Here is a 14,457-nt window from a genome sequence, read left to right as displayed (position 1 = left end):
TACATCCCTGTTAGTGAGCATGTCACCTTTACAAAGATAATCCATCCATCTGACAGCATCGCTGCGCAACTATTTTCAGGTCTCTCCAGAGATGTTTGCCCGAGTTCCTGTCCGGGCTCTGGCTGGGCCACTCAAGGACATTCAGAGACTTGTCCAGAAGCCACGCCCATATTGTTTTGGCTGTCTGCTTAGGGTTGTTGTCCTGTTGGAAGGTGAACCTTCACCCCAGTCTGAGCTCCTGAGTGGTCTGGAGCAGGTTTTCATCAAGGATCTTTTTGTACTGTGCTCCCTTCATCTTTCCCTCGATCCTGACTAGTCTCCCAGTCCCTGCCACTGAAAAACATTCTCACAGCATGATGCTGTCACCACCATGCTTCACCGTAGGGATGGTGCCAGGTTTCCTCCAGACATGATGCTTGGTTTGATCAGAACAGAGAACCTTGTTTCTCATGGTCTGAAAGTCCTTTAGGTGCCTTTTGGCAAACACCACGCGGGCTGTCATGTGCCTTTTACTAAGGAGTGGCTTCCATCTGGCCACTCTACCATAATGGGCTGATTGCTGCAGAGATGGTTGTCCTTCTGGAAGGTTCTCCCATCTCCACAGAAGAACCCTGGAGCTCTGTCAGAGTGACCATCGGGTTCTTGGTTACCTCTCTGACCAAGGCTCTTCTCCCCCGATTGCTGAGTTTGGCCAGCTCTAGGAAGAGTCTCTTTCCACCACCCTCTCTGCCATGAACATCATGTTTTCAGTGTTCACCTCCTCCTCAGACAGTCCTAGCAAGTCTTGCTTGAGAAATTGCTCATTATTTGGAGCCGACGATGTCTCATTGTGATTTCTTTTAAGGTCTATGTCCCTAGAGTTTGAAATGAGTGAAAACAGTGCACCAATGGTAGCTCTTCAGAAATAAGTGATTCAGTCAGCTTTTTGGGCACATTCTTACCACAATCCTGTGAATAATTCCACATCCTTACATATCTGGCACACCTGGATAATGTGGTTGTGTATTCTATATCACTATCAACATTTTAAGAGATTTTTGGGCACACTACAATTATATTTCATACAAGTATGATTAATATGAAATTCTCCAACAAGACCCCATTGTGTTGTTTAGCAGCCATACTAGAAAAAGGCTTAATGTTGGAATTCTGTGAAGCTACGTTCCAGTCAATGCACTGATTGATATGCTTTCCTACAGTGAAATTCAATAAGAATGGAACTGATCCCATCTCTGGCCTGTAGACTTCATCTGACTATTTCCTACCTTCGACTGCATTGGACAATGAAGGATGCTCTTACATAAAACTTCAAACACCTGAAGGATCACACATGCCACTTAATATAATGTTTACATAGCCTACATTACTCATCTCATATGTATATGTATATACTGTACTCTATATCATCTACTGCATCTTGCCATCTTTATGTAATACATGTATAACTAGCCACTTTAAACTATGCCACTTTATGTTTATATACCCTACATTACTCATCTCATATGTATATACTGTACTCTATACCATCTACTGCATCTTGCCTATGCCGTTCTGTACCATCACTCATTCATAGATCTTTATGGACATATTCTTTATCCCTTTACACTTGTATGTATGATGTAGTAGTTGTGGAATTGTTAAGTTAGATTACTCGTTGGTTATTACTGCATTGTCGGAACTAGAAACACAAGCATTTCATTACACTCGCATTAACATCTGCTAACCATGTGTATGTGACAAGTAAAATTTGATTTGATTGATAGAACTGATATAGCCTACAACTGTGGCAAAAATAATAATAATCATTGAAACTGCAAAAAGCCTGAAGGTGTAGGACAGCACCTTGGACACGCCAAATGGGGTTTAGAGTGTGGTGTGTTTGTTACTTGGCAACAGGGTTGGCAACAGCTGACTTCATCCTCCCCGCCAGGACAATGTGGGGTGAAGTCACACACCTTGCCCTCATCAATACACAGGCGAAGGAGGAGGAGGGGCACAGAGGGGCTGGGGATGGGGACACACTGCTATCTGGGGCTGGGAATGAAAACAGATAAAGATCAGAGGATGGAATACACACAACACATGACGATGCAAATACCGGTAGTAGAAAGCAACAGCTTGTCATGTGCACTAGGGAGAGTGTACTTTAGTGGAGGCCCTTTAGTGTCTGCGTCCCAATTTGAGATGTTATGAGTTGTACCACATGCAGACACTTCCATTTTCATCATCCATAAGAGTAAGTACACTATGTTATGTCAAAGACGATTTGGATTGGACCGTGAATTGATGAGAACCAATGGTGCACGCTGACCGTGTCAGCGCCTGGCCCGCCACAGGAGTCACTAGTGCACGATGAGACAAGGATATCCCTGCCGGCCAAACCCTCCCAAACCCGGACGACGCTGGGCAAAATGTGCGAAAACCTGCTCCAGACCACTCAGGACCTCACATTCTTACCACAATCCTGTGAATAATTCCACATCCTTACATATCTGGCACACCTGGATAATGTGGTTGTGTATTCTATATCACTATCAACATTTTAAGATATTTTTGGGCACACTACAATTATATTTCATACAAGTATGATTAATATGAAATTCTCCAACAAGACCCCATTGTGTTGTTTAGCAGCCATACTAGAAAAAGGCTTAATGTTGGAATTCTGTGACCTGTTATAGCTGTGTGTGTGCGCAATTTGTTATCTAAAAATATACCTGCCCCATTACATGGAATTCTATGGCTAAGCTTCCAACATTCTAATGTCAATTGCACAATATGGGCGATTTGTAAACAATAGTTGTAGCTGATGCGTTCAAAGTTGGTTATATTATATATAATTTGAAAAGGTACTTTCATGACCTTTCAGAACCACTTGTCAAATAAAGTTTAAAATGTATCAGGATTCCTGATACAGCCTTTTATACAGGTAATTCTTATATGTACCCTAGAGGTCAAAGGTCAAAGTTCTGTTTACTTGAACTTTCCGAAAATGTGTCTGATGGATAACTGTGAATCTAAGCTTTCCAATTATATATGAAAGGGTATAAGCAAGCAATAATGAATGGGATGGAGGGGTGAAAGACAGTGTGATAACTCACAGAAAGCTACCAGTGCTGCACTGCTATCACGTTTTCCAACTCTAGGGGCGCCATGCTCCAACGCACCACTGTGGGTGTGTTACCGTTAATCACCAATACTGACAAATAGTGACTGTCTCTACCCCCTTCAAACCATGACAAAGGACTTTAGGGCCCAAAGGCACCCGGCGGGTGGTAAAATGAGAAAACCGATAGAGAAGTTACGACCTCTGTTCTATAGACACAGAGAGAAGGCACATAATCCTACCGGGTCAATTATTGAGGTTGTAAAGAGCAATATAAAGACGCTATGGTGTGCTTTGTGCCCTGGGAACTATTGCTGTGGTAAGAATGTAAAATAAATCACAGCTATTATAGGGTGGACGTGCAACAGAATGGCCAATCCATATCGTAAATAAAAAGATGTCTTGTGGGTACAGATTAACCTTCCATAGTCAATGCACACAGACAAATCCAAGGACTGTGGGCTACTATTCGAGATCATGTGCCAAGGAGTTGAATATCTGTGAACAATACTGAAGGAGGGCCTTGAGCCTGAGGTTATGGAAATCTTTCTCTAGAGGGTATAAAATTTAATTTGCTCAATGTATATGGCAATATGGATTTAAGATGGTGCAGTATTGGATGGCCGCTGTTTTGCAAGCTCAAACCCAACTTTGCCATTTTGTCGTTTATTTTTACTCTATTTTCACAAAATGTATCCACTATTATTTCTTACAACTGACAAGAACTCTTGAACATCAGATCGGTAGTTACTTACCCCAAGAAATTAGGTGATGGATTCTCCATTCACCGGGAGGATAGTACAATGGAGTCATGGAAATCGAGGGTGCCTCTTCATCAACTCCATGTTGTGTGCTAATTCCAGCACGTCTTGGAAAACCTGATGGTCAAACTTCGCCAGGTAGTTTTTAGCTGTATTCGTGACTGCTGTATATACTCCACCTCAGAACAATTAAAATAACAAGCTGGCACTTAACAAACTATACAGGGTTATAAACAAGCAGGAAAACCTACACCCAGTGGCTGCCTTTCTGGTTGCCAGTGATTTTTAATTTGGCATCACTAAGATACGTGACAACCAACTTCCATCAACACACCTCCACAATCACAGAATCATAATACACAGGCGCCGATCTGGCAGGGGCTACAGTCCATTACGCAATACGAGGAAGAACCAACTGTGATCTGCCCAACAATGCCTCTTTACAAGACAAATGCACTTTATACACACTTTGAGAACAACAACATCGAGCTGGGTGTGAGAGCCGTCACCGACCCAAATGATTGGGTGATCTCGCTCGCCGAGGCGACAAGGATCTTTCATCAGTTCAACACCTGTAAGACCGCAGGCCCTGATGGTATTCCAGGGCGTGTTCTCAGAGCATGCTTAGGACAGCTGGCAGGTGGAACAGTATAACTTTAGACCGTCCCCTGCCCATACCCGGGCGCGAACCAGGGACCCTCTGCACACATCAACAGCAGTCACCCACGAAGTATTTAGCGCGAACACCACTAACTAGCTAGCCATTTCACATCCGTTACACTCACCCCCCTTTTGACCTCCTCCTTTTCCGCAGCAACCAGTGATCCAGGTCAACAGCATCAATGTAACCGTATAACTTTAAACCGTCCCCTCGTCCATACCCGGGCGCGAACCAGGGACCCTCTGCACACATCAACAACAGTCACCCTCGAAGCATCGTTACCCATCTCTCGACAAAAGCCGCGGCCCTTGCAGAGCAAGGGGAACTACTACTTCAAGGTCTCAGAGCAAGTGACATCACCGATTGAAACGTTATTTAGCGCAAACACCGCTAACTAGCTAACCATTTCACATCCGTTACACAGGCATATTCACGGTCATTTATAACCTCTGTAATGCCATCATGTTTTAAGATGACCACAAGCTTTCCTGTTCCTAAGAACTCCAAGGAATCAGGCCACAACAACTACCATTTCTGTAATCATGAAGTGCTTTGAGAGGCTGGTTATGGCACACATCAACTCTTCCATCACAGCCACCGTAGACCCACTCCAATAGCGCCCCAACAGATCTATAGACGACGCAATCTCAATTGCTCTCCACACTGCCCTCACCCACCTAGATAAGAGGAGCACATATGTGAGAGTGCTGTTCATTGACTACACCATACACTCCTGGACTTCCTGACGGGCCGACCCCAGGTGCTGAGAATAGACATCACGTCCGCCACGCTGACCCTTAACATGGGCCCCACAGGGGTGTGTGCTTAGTTCCCTCCTGCTCTCCCTGTTCACCAACGACTGTGTGGACATGCATCACTAGGTAGAATGACAGCTGACGTTTTACATGCTCCTAAACAACTGTGCTATTTTGTTATTTTTTTCACATTGTTTGTAACTTATTTTTTAAACTTATTTGTACATAATGTTGCTACTACAGTCTCTTGTGACCAAAAATAACTTCTGGACATCAGAACAGCTATTACTCAACTCGAACTGGAAGAATAATCTCGACATTTGTTCGACACAAAGGATATACTTCTTTCTCGGGAACAGGCCAAAATCTGCGTAATTTGCATGGAGAAAAGAGGTCGGGAATTCTGAGAATTCGTAGGCAAGTGAGTAAACTCCCACTGCCATCCGTTCTATTGGCCAATATACAATCATTGGAAGACAAAATGGATGACCTATGATCAAGATTATACTACCAACGGGACATTAAAAACTTTAATATGTTATGTTTCACTGAGTCGTGGCTGAACGACAACATGGATAATATAGAGCTGGCGGGATTTTCCATGTACCGGCAGGAAAGAGAAGCTACATCTGGTAAGATGAGGGGTGGGGGGGTGTATGTTTATTAATAAAAGCTGGTGCGTGATGTCTAATATTAAAGAAGTCTCAAGGTATTTCTTGCCTGAGGTAGAGTACCTTATCATAAGCTGCAGACCACATTATCTACCAAGAGAGTTCTCATCTATATTATTCATAGCCTTCTATTTTACTAAGAACACACTCAACCAGCTGTATAAGGCCAAAAGCAAACAAGAAAATGCTCATCCAGAAGTGCCGCTCCTAGTGGCCGGGGACTTTAATGCAGGCAAACTTAAATCGGTTTTACCTCATTTCTACCAGCATGTCACATGTGCAACCAGAGGGGAAACCACCTTTACTCCACACACAGAGATGCATACAAAGCTCTCCCCCGCCTACCATTTGGCAAATCTGACCATAATTATATCCTCCTGATTCTTTCTTACAAGCAAAAATTAAAGCAGAAAGTACCAGTGACTCGCTCAATATGGAAGTGGTCAGATGACGCGGATGCTACGCTACAGGACTGTTGTGCTAGCACAGACTGGAATATATTCCGGGATTCATCAAATGGCATTGAGGAGTATACCACCTCAGTCATTGGCTTCCTCAATAAGTGCATCGACAACGACGTCCCAAAAGTGACCTTACGTACACATCCCAATCAGAAGCCATGGATTACATGCAGCATCTGCATAGAACTAAAGGTTAGACCTACCGCTTCAAGGAGCGGGACACTAATCAGGATGCTTATAAGAAATCCCACCATGCCCTCAGACGAACCACCAAACAAGCAAAGCGTCAATACAGGATTAAGATTGAATCCTACTACACCGGTTCGTCGGATGTGGCAGGGCTTGAAAACTATTCCAAACTACAAAAGAAAACTGGGCCGAGAGCTGATCAGTGAGGCGAGCCCACCAGACAAGCTTTTATGCTCGCTTTGAGGCAAACAACACTGAAGCATGCTTGAGAGGACCAGCTGTTCTGGACGACTGTGTGATAACGCTCTCGGTAGCCGATGTGAGCAAGACCTTAAAACAAGTCAACATTCACAAGGCTGCAGGGCCAGACGGATTACCTGGACGTGTACTCAAAGCATGCGCGAACCAACTGGCTAGTGTCTTCACTAACATTTTCAACCTCTCCCTGACTGAGTCTGTAATACCTACATGTTTCAAGCAGACCACCATAGTCCCTGTATCCAAGGAAGCGAAGGTAACCTGTCTAAATGATTACCGCCTCGTAGCACTCATGTCGGTAGCCATGAAGTGCTTTGAAATGCAGATCAACAGCTTTGAAAGGCACATCAACAGCATCCTCCCAGATACCCTATACCCTCGCATACCGCACCAACAGTTCCACAGATGATGCACTCTCAATCACACTCAACACTCAAGACATCAGTCAGGAAGTTAGAGCTTGGTCACAAATGGGTCTTCCAAATGTACAAATACTTCCAAAGTTGTAGCAAAATGGCTTAAGGAAAACAAAGTCATGGTATTGGAGTGGCCATCACAAAGCACTGACCTCAATCCTATAGAACATTTGTGGGCAGAACTGCAACAGCGTGGGAGAGCAAGGATGCCTACAAACCTGACTCAGTTACACCAGCTCTGTCAGGAGAAATGGGCCAAAATTCACCCAACTTATTGTGGGAAGCTTGTGGAAGGCTACCTGAAATGTTTGGCCCAAGTTAAACAATTTAAAGGCAATGCTACCAAATGAGGGTATGTAAACATCTGACCCACTGGGAATGTGATGAAAGAATTAAAAGTTGAAATAAATTCAAGGACAGCTTTTTTCCATCTACGTAACATTGCAAAAATCAGAAACTTTCTGTCCAAAAATGATGCAGAAAAATGAATCCATGCTTTTGTCACTTCTAGGTTAGACTACTGCAATGATCTACTTTCCGGATACCCGGATAAAGCACTAAATAAACTTCAGTTAGTGCTAAATACGGCTGCTAGAATCCTGATATTACTCCAGTGCTAGCCTCTCTACACTGGCTTCCTGTCAAAGCAAGGGCTGATTGCAAGGTTTTACTGCTAACCTACAAAGCACTACATGGGCTTGCTCCTACCCATCTTTCTGATTTGGTCCTGCCGTACATACCTACACGTACGCTACGGTCACAAGACGCAGGCCTCCTAATTGTCCCTAGAATTTCTAAGCAAACAGCTGAAGGCAGGGCTTTCTCCTATAGAGCTCCATTTTTATGGAACGGTCTGCCTACCCATGTCAGAGACGCAAACTCGGTCTCAACCTTTAAGTCTTTACTGAATACTCATCTCTTCAGTGGGTCATATGATTGAGTGTAGTCTGGCCCAGGAGTGGGAAGGTGAACAGAAAGGCTCTGGAGCAACGAACCGCCCTTGCTGTCTCTGCCTGGCCGGTTCCCCTCTTTCCACTGGGATTCTCTGCCTCTAACGCTATTACAGGGGCTGAGTAACTGGCCTACTGGGGCGCTCTCATGACGTCCCTGGAAGGGGTGCATCACCTGAGTGGGTTGATTCACTGATGTGGTCATCCTGTCTGGGTTGGCGCCCCGCCTTGGGTTGTGCCATGGCAGAGATCTTTGTGGGCTATACTCGGCCTTGTCTCAGGATGGTAAGTTGGTGGTTGAAGATATCCCTCTAGTGGTGTGGGGGCTGTGCTTTGGCAAAGTGGGTGGGGTTATATCCTTCCTGTTTGGCCCTGTCCGGGGGTCTCCTCAGATGGGGCCACAGAGTCTCCTGACCACTCCTGTCTCAGCCTCCAGTATTTATGCTGCAGTAGTTTATGTGTCGGGGGGCTAGGGTCAGTTTGTTATATCTGTGGTACTTCTCCTGTCCTATTTGGTGTCCTGTGTGAATCTAAGTGTGCGTTCTCTAATTCTCTCCTTCTCTCTTTCTTTCTCTCTCTCTCTCGGAGGACCTGAGCCCTATGACCATGCCCCAGGACTACCTGACATGATGACTCCTTGCTGTCCCCAGTTCACCTGGCCGTGCTGCTGCTCCAGTTTCAACTTCCACCTGACCGTGCTGCTGCTCCAGTTTCAACTGTTGTACCTTATTATTAGTCGACCATACTGGTCATTTATGAACATTTGAACATCTTGTCCATGTTCTGTTATAATCTCCACCCGGCACAGCCAGAAGAGGACTGGCCACCCCACATAGCCTGGTTCCTCTCTAGGTTTCTTCCTAGGTTTTAGCCTTTCTAGGGAGTTTTTCCTAGCCCCCGTGCTTCTACACCTGCATTGCTTGCTGTTTGGGGTTTTAGGCTGGGTTTCTGTACAGCACTTTGAGATATCAGCTGATGTACGAAGGGCTATATAAATAAATTTGATTTGATTTGATTTGATAAATCACTCTACTATTATTCTGACATTTCACATTCTTAAAATAAAGTAGTGATCCTACTTATGATCAGGCAATGAATTTGTCCGATGGTCTCTTCAGCTATCAGTCCGATATGATCTAGACAGATAGCGTCTAGCAGGCTAGCAGATCTGCATTCAGGGACGTCGTGACGGAGGAGCCAATTGAAAAAAAAACTCAGGCGAATTACGTCGGTAGTCCAGTCGTGATGGGTCGGCGGGGCTCTGTGTCGGCAGTAAAAGGGGCCCAGGATATTTGGCAAAATAGTATTGTAGCCCAAGGAGTGGCTGATGGACCTCATCGGCTAGCCGGGAGATGGGCCTAGCAAAGGCTAGTTCCAGGCTAATTGGTTCTTGCTTCGGGACAGAGACCATAGCCAGGATCGGCCACTTGGATAGCAGCTAGTTAGCTGCGATGAGCCAGGTGAAAATGTTCAGAGCTTGCGCTAGGAATCCGGAGAAAAATAAGTCAGATTTGCTCTGGTTTGAGTCACGCTGTACAGACTGGCGAGAGTTGTCCACGCTAAAGGTAGCTGATGACAGCGAGCAGTGGCTAGCTGACTACTAGCTAGTAGAGTGTTAGCTGGCTAGCTTCTGTTGGGGGATCCGGTTCAAAAGTTAAGAAAATAGCAGATCCATACCACATTGGGTGAGGTGGATTGCAGGAGTGTATGTTGAAGTTGAGGTTAAGAAAAATATATGTGAAGAAAAAAAGAGAAGATATATACACGGGACATGACGAGGACAAAAGACGTCTGACTGCTACGCCATCTTGGATAATGGCAGGATTGATTGAGTATTCAAGCAAAGGTTTGTTTTACCCAGCACCTCTTTCAGGGTAGGAACACAGGACTCTTTAAGTAAGCCTGGGCGGCCTCCTCACACAGGCAACAGAAACAAGTAATGAGCTGGAGGTGGGAGAGAAAGGTAGAAAAATGGTTTTAAAAAACGAGACAGAATCTTATCAAATGTCCAATGTTCTTCAGCGCTTGTGTATTTTGACTAGGCAAATATTTGCATCATGTTCAAGGACAGCCCATATAATTTTCCAAAGTAGGTTCTTAGAATCTGAACTCGTCATTGCGGTGCCTGATTGGTTGTTGGCGTAGTCTTGTTTGAGTCCAGTAATGTTGAATTCTGTTCATCTGGTTCATCCTGAGTGTGTTTCAGTGCTGGGAAACAGGTCACAGAACCCCTGCTTGAAGCCACACCGAGTGTACCCAGTACCTGTGCGTCCCAAATGGCAACCTATCCCCTGCCTAGTGTATTAGATAGCCCATAGAGCTCTGGTAAAAAATTGTGCACTATAATTGCGGTATACGGTAGTATTTACTGTATTGTTTTTGAGTACTGTACTATAATGTGGTACTTACTATTCAGTCGTTTTTACTGTAGTGTTTTTGCAGACGTTACTGTTGTACTTACTATAGTGTTTTATTATCTTTGACATAGAAGGGGAGGAAACCTACAGGAGAAATGTTCCATAGCCATTGGGTAGGTCAGGCTGGTGTTTCAGCACTTTTCTATAACCTGTAGGGAACACAATATATGGTCAATATAATATTTTTGACAGAGAGCCATGTTCTCTTCTGCAGTGCTCAATTTAGATGTAAAATCAGGCAAATGGAATTGATTTTCAATATGCTTAGTTGTTTGAAGTGTGTTCTAACGTTAGGACAGTATCTCTTATTTATGTACACTCAAAGGTGAAGGCTACTTGAGCAGATACTGCACGTTATTAATGCATACAACAACCAGAAATGACTGAAGCTAAAATCTAACTTTCATCTATTCACACTATTTAAAATTCACATAGCGGCATCTCAACATAGGTCAATAATCGAGACAGATTATTCTTCATCTTTAATAAATCAAAAGTATTCTGTAATCAACAAAGGACAAATGATTAAGACCCTTACAGAAAAAACACCTAAAATTGAACACTTCTCAGGTGATGATATGTCACATGAAGATTCACTGCAAACAAAGTGGTTGTTACAGTCTCTTCAATTTAAATACTTATAGTGCAACATGTCCTCACCTGGGATTTGAACTCACAACCTCTTGCTTGACAGCATTCTGAGCTTCCTGCTACACCACCATGTTTGTGTCAAGGACTGATTACACAATTCCTGACATTTAATCCTTGTAAGAAATTCTCTGTCTTAGGTCAGTTGGGATCACCACTTTACTTTAAGACTGAAAAGTCAGAATAATAGTAGAGAGTAATATATTTCAACTTTTGTTTCTTTTATCACATTCCCAGTGGGTCAGAAGTTTACATACACTCAATTAATATTTGGTAGCGTTGCCTTTAAATTATTTTACTTGGGTAAAACATTTTGGGTAGCCTTCCACAAGCTTCCCACAATAAATTGGGTGATTTTTGGCCCATTCCTTCTGGCAGAGCTTGTGTAACTGAGTCAGGTTTGTAGGCCTCCTTGCTCGCGCACGCTTTTTCAGTTCTGCTTTGTGACGGCCACTCCAATATCTTGACTTTGTTGTCCTCAAGCCATTTTGCCACAACTTTGGAAGTATGCTTGGGGTCATTGTCCATTTGGAAGACCCATTTGCGACCAAGTTTTAACTTCTTGACCGAGGTCTTGAGATGTTGCTTCAATATAGCCACATAATTTTCGTCATAATACCATATATATTGTGAAGTGCATCAGTCCCTCCTGCAGCAAAGTACCCCCACAACATGATGCTGCCACCCCTGTGCTTCACGGTTGGGATGGTGTTCTTCGGCTTGCAAGCCTCCCCTTATCCTCCAATCATAACGATGGTCATTATGGCCAAAAGTTATATTTTTGTTTCATCAGACCAGAGAACATTTCTTCAAAAAGTACAATCTTTGTCCCATGTGCAGTTGCAAACCATAGTCTGGCTTTTTAATGACAGTTTTGGAGCAGTGGCTTCTTCCTTGCTGAGCGGCCTTCAGGTTATGTCAATTTAGGACTCGTTTTACTGTGGATATAGATACGTTTGTACCCGTTTCCTTCATTGTTTGCACAGATGAACACGGTACCTTCAGGCATTTGGAAATTGCTCCCGAGGATGAACCAGATGTGTGAAGGTCTACAATTGCTTTTCTGAGGTCTTGGCTGATTTATTTTGATTTTCCCATGAAAAGAGGCATGGAGTTTGAAGCTAGGCCTTGAAATACATCCACGGGTACACCTCCAATTGACTCAAATTATGTCAATTAGACTATCAGAAGCTTCTAAAGCCATGACATCATTTTCTGGAATGTTCCAAGCTGTTTAAAGGCACATTCAACTTAGTGTATGTAAACTTCTGACCGACAGGAATTGTGATAAAGTGACATATAAGTGAAATAGTCTGTGTGTAAACAATTGTTGGAAAATTACTTGTGTCATGCACAAAGTAGAGGTGCTATTGGACTTGCCAAAACTATAGTTTGTTCACACATTTCTTGTTGAGTGGATGAAAAACGAGTTTTAATGACTCCAACCTAAGTGTATGTAAACTTCAGACTTTTTGGTTTATACAGTTGATCTCTTAAATGTTTTGTTTACTTTTGTTATATTATCTATACAATAGGCCTGGCATATTCCCACGTTCAAGAAGCTTCCCGTTTTGATTGGGTTATTTTGCCGAAAACCCTTTAGGCCTATATATTAAAATAAAATAAGAACTCTGCATCTCTGCCCAACCTGGCAATAGTGGCCAAAAGGGTGTTTAGCATCCCCAGTGGCTCTGCAAGTGTGGAGAGGGTATTCTCCGCCTCTGACCAGCTATCTAAGAAGCCACAGACTGACCAAACTCATGTTTCTAAAAAAGAAAATTCTAAGTCATTTTTCGTTTAATTTGTATTTCATTCTAATAAGTCACAGCCTACACTACCGTTCATAAGTTTGGGGTCACTTAGAAATGTCCTTGTTCTATCATTAAATAGTACCCGGAAAACACCAGTCTCAACAGTGAAGAGGAGACTCCGGGATGCTTGCCTTCTTAGGCAGAGTTGCAAAGAAAAAGCCATCTCAGACTGACCAATAAAAATAAACAATTAAGATGGGCAAAAGAACAAAGATACTGGACAGAGCATCTTGGAGTTGCCTCTTCACTGTTGAGACTGATGTTTTGGGGGTACTATTTAATGAATTACCAGTTGAGGACTTGAGGCGTCCGTTTCTCAAACTAGACACTAATGTACTTGTCCTCTTGCTTGTCCTCTTTAACAATGTCTATACTGTATTTCAAAATGTGATTTTCTTTAAAAAACAAGGGACATTTCTAAGTGACCCCAAACTTTTGAACGGTAATGTATGTGCAATTTATGGACTTCAATACAACAAAATATTGTTTAAATGCTGAGCCCTTTGTCCCTACAGTAACATCTGTGCTGGCAGTCGGGAAGCAAGTTCAGGGAGTGAATAATTTAATTAATAAATTAAACATAATACGAAACACGCACCTCCAGCCGCAGGACGCCCAGAACAGGGACGATCCCGGGGATCAGGAGCGGGCCGCTCACTGTCGCTGAGGCACAGAAACCAGACGAACCGGCTGAAGCGTGAGAGCCTGATGAGGCCGTTAGCTCCAGTACTGCCACCCGGACCCGACATCACTTCCAACACAAAAACACTCCCTGATGCTTCCCTTAGGTGAGGCGTCTGTAACGTCTGTGCTGGGACTCGGGAAGCAAGTTCAGGGAGTGAATAATTTAATTAATAAATGAAACATAATACACCGCATAGACAGGAAACTGAAACAATAACGCCTGAGGAAGGAACCAAAGGGAGTGACATATATAGGGAAGGTAATCAGGGAGGTGATGGAGTCCAGGTGAGTTTGATGACGTGCTGGTGTGCGTAAAGATGGAGACAGGTGTGCGCCATAACATGCAGCCTGGTGACCTAGAGGCCAGAGAGGGAGTATACGCGAGAACCTACCAGCCTATTGGGTCGCACTCACATATGCTTCACAATGTATTTCTTTGTTGGCTATAGCCTTGCAATAATATAAATAATATAGCCAGGTAGTCACAAAAATAGATGGGTGTTGGTTAAATTAAATTTGAATGGAGTGGCAGTTTTTTTTCCTGAGAGTGTGGAGGGGTTTTTAACGGAGCAGTTGGAAAGGACATGGAGCACAGCGCAAGCACCGCTCCATGAGCAATGAGCGGGATTCCCAACCACTCAAATCCCACCAAAATTGGACAACTACACT

General features: G+C 43.6%; 1 pseudogene; it reads right to left on the bottom strand.

The window, feature by feature from the left end:
• Positions 1–13,853, bottom strand: part of LOC123990385 — a 30,450-nt pseudogene extending 16,597 nt beyond the window's left edge.
• Positions 13,854–14,457: the final 604 nt, after the last annotated feature.

Source organism: Oncorhynchus gorbuscha, linkage group LG12 (genome assembly GCF_021184085.1).
Source record: "Oncorhynchus gorbuscha isolate QuinsamMale2020 ecotype Even-year linkage group LG12, OgorEven_v1.0, whole genome shotgun sequence".
Taxonomy (NCBI): domain Eukaryota; kingdom Metazoa; phylum Chordata; class Actinopteri; order Salmoniformes; family Salmonidae; genus Oncorhynchus; species Oncorhynchus gorbuscha.
The sequence above is the reverse complement of the archived record's forward strand: the minus strand, read 5'-3'. Positions and strand labels throughout refer to the sequence as shown.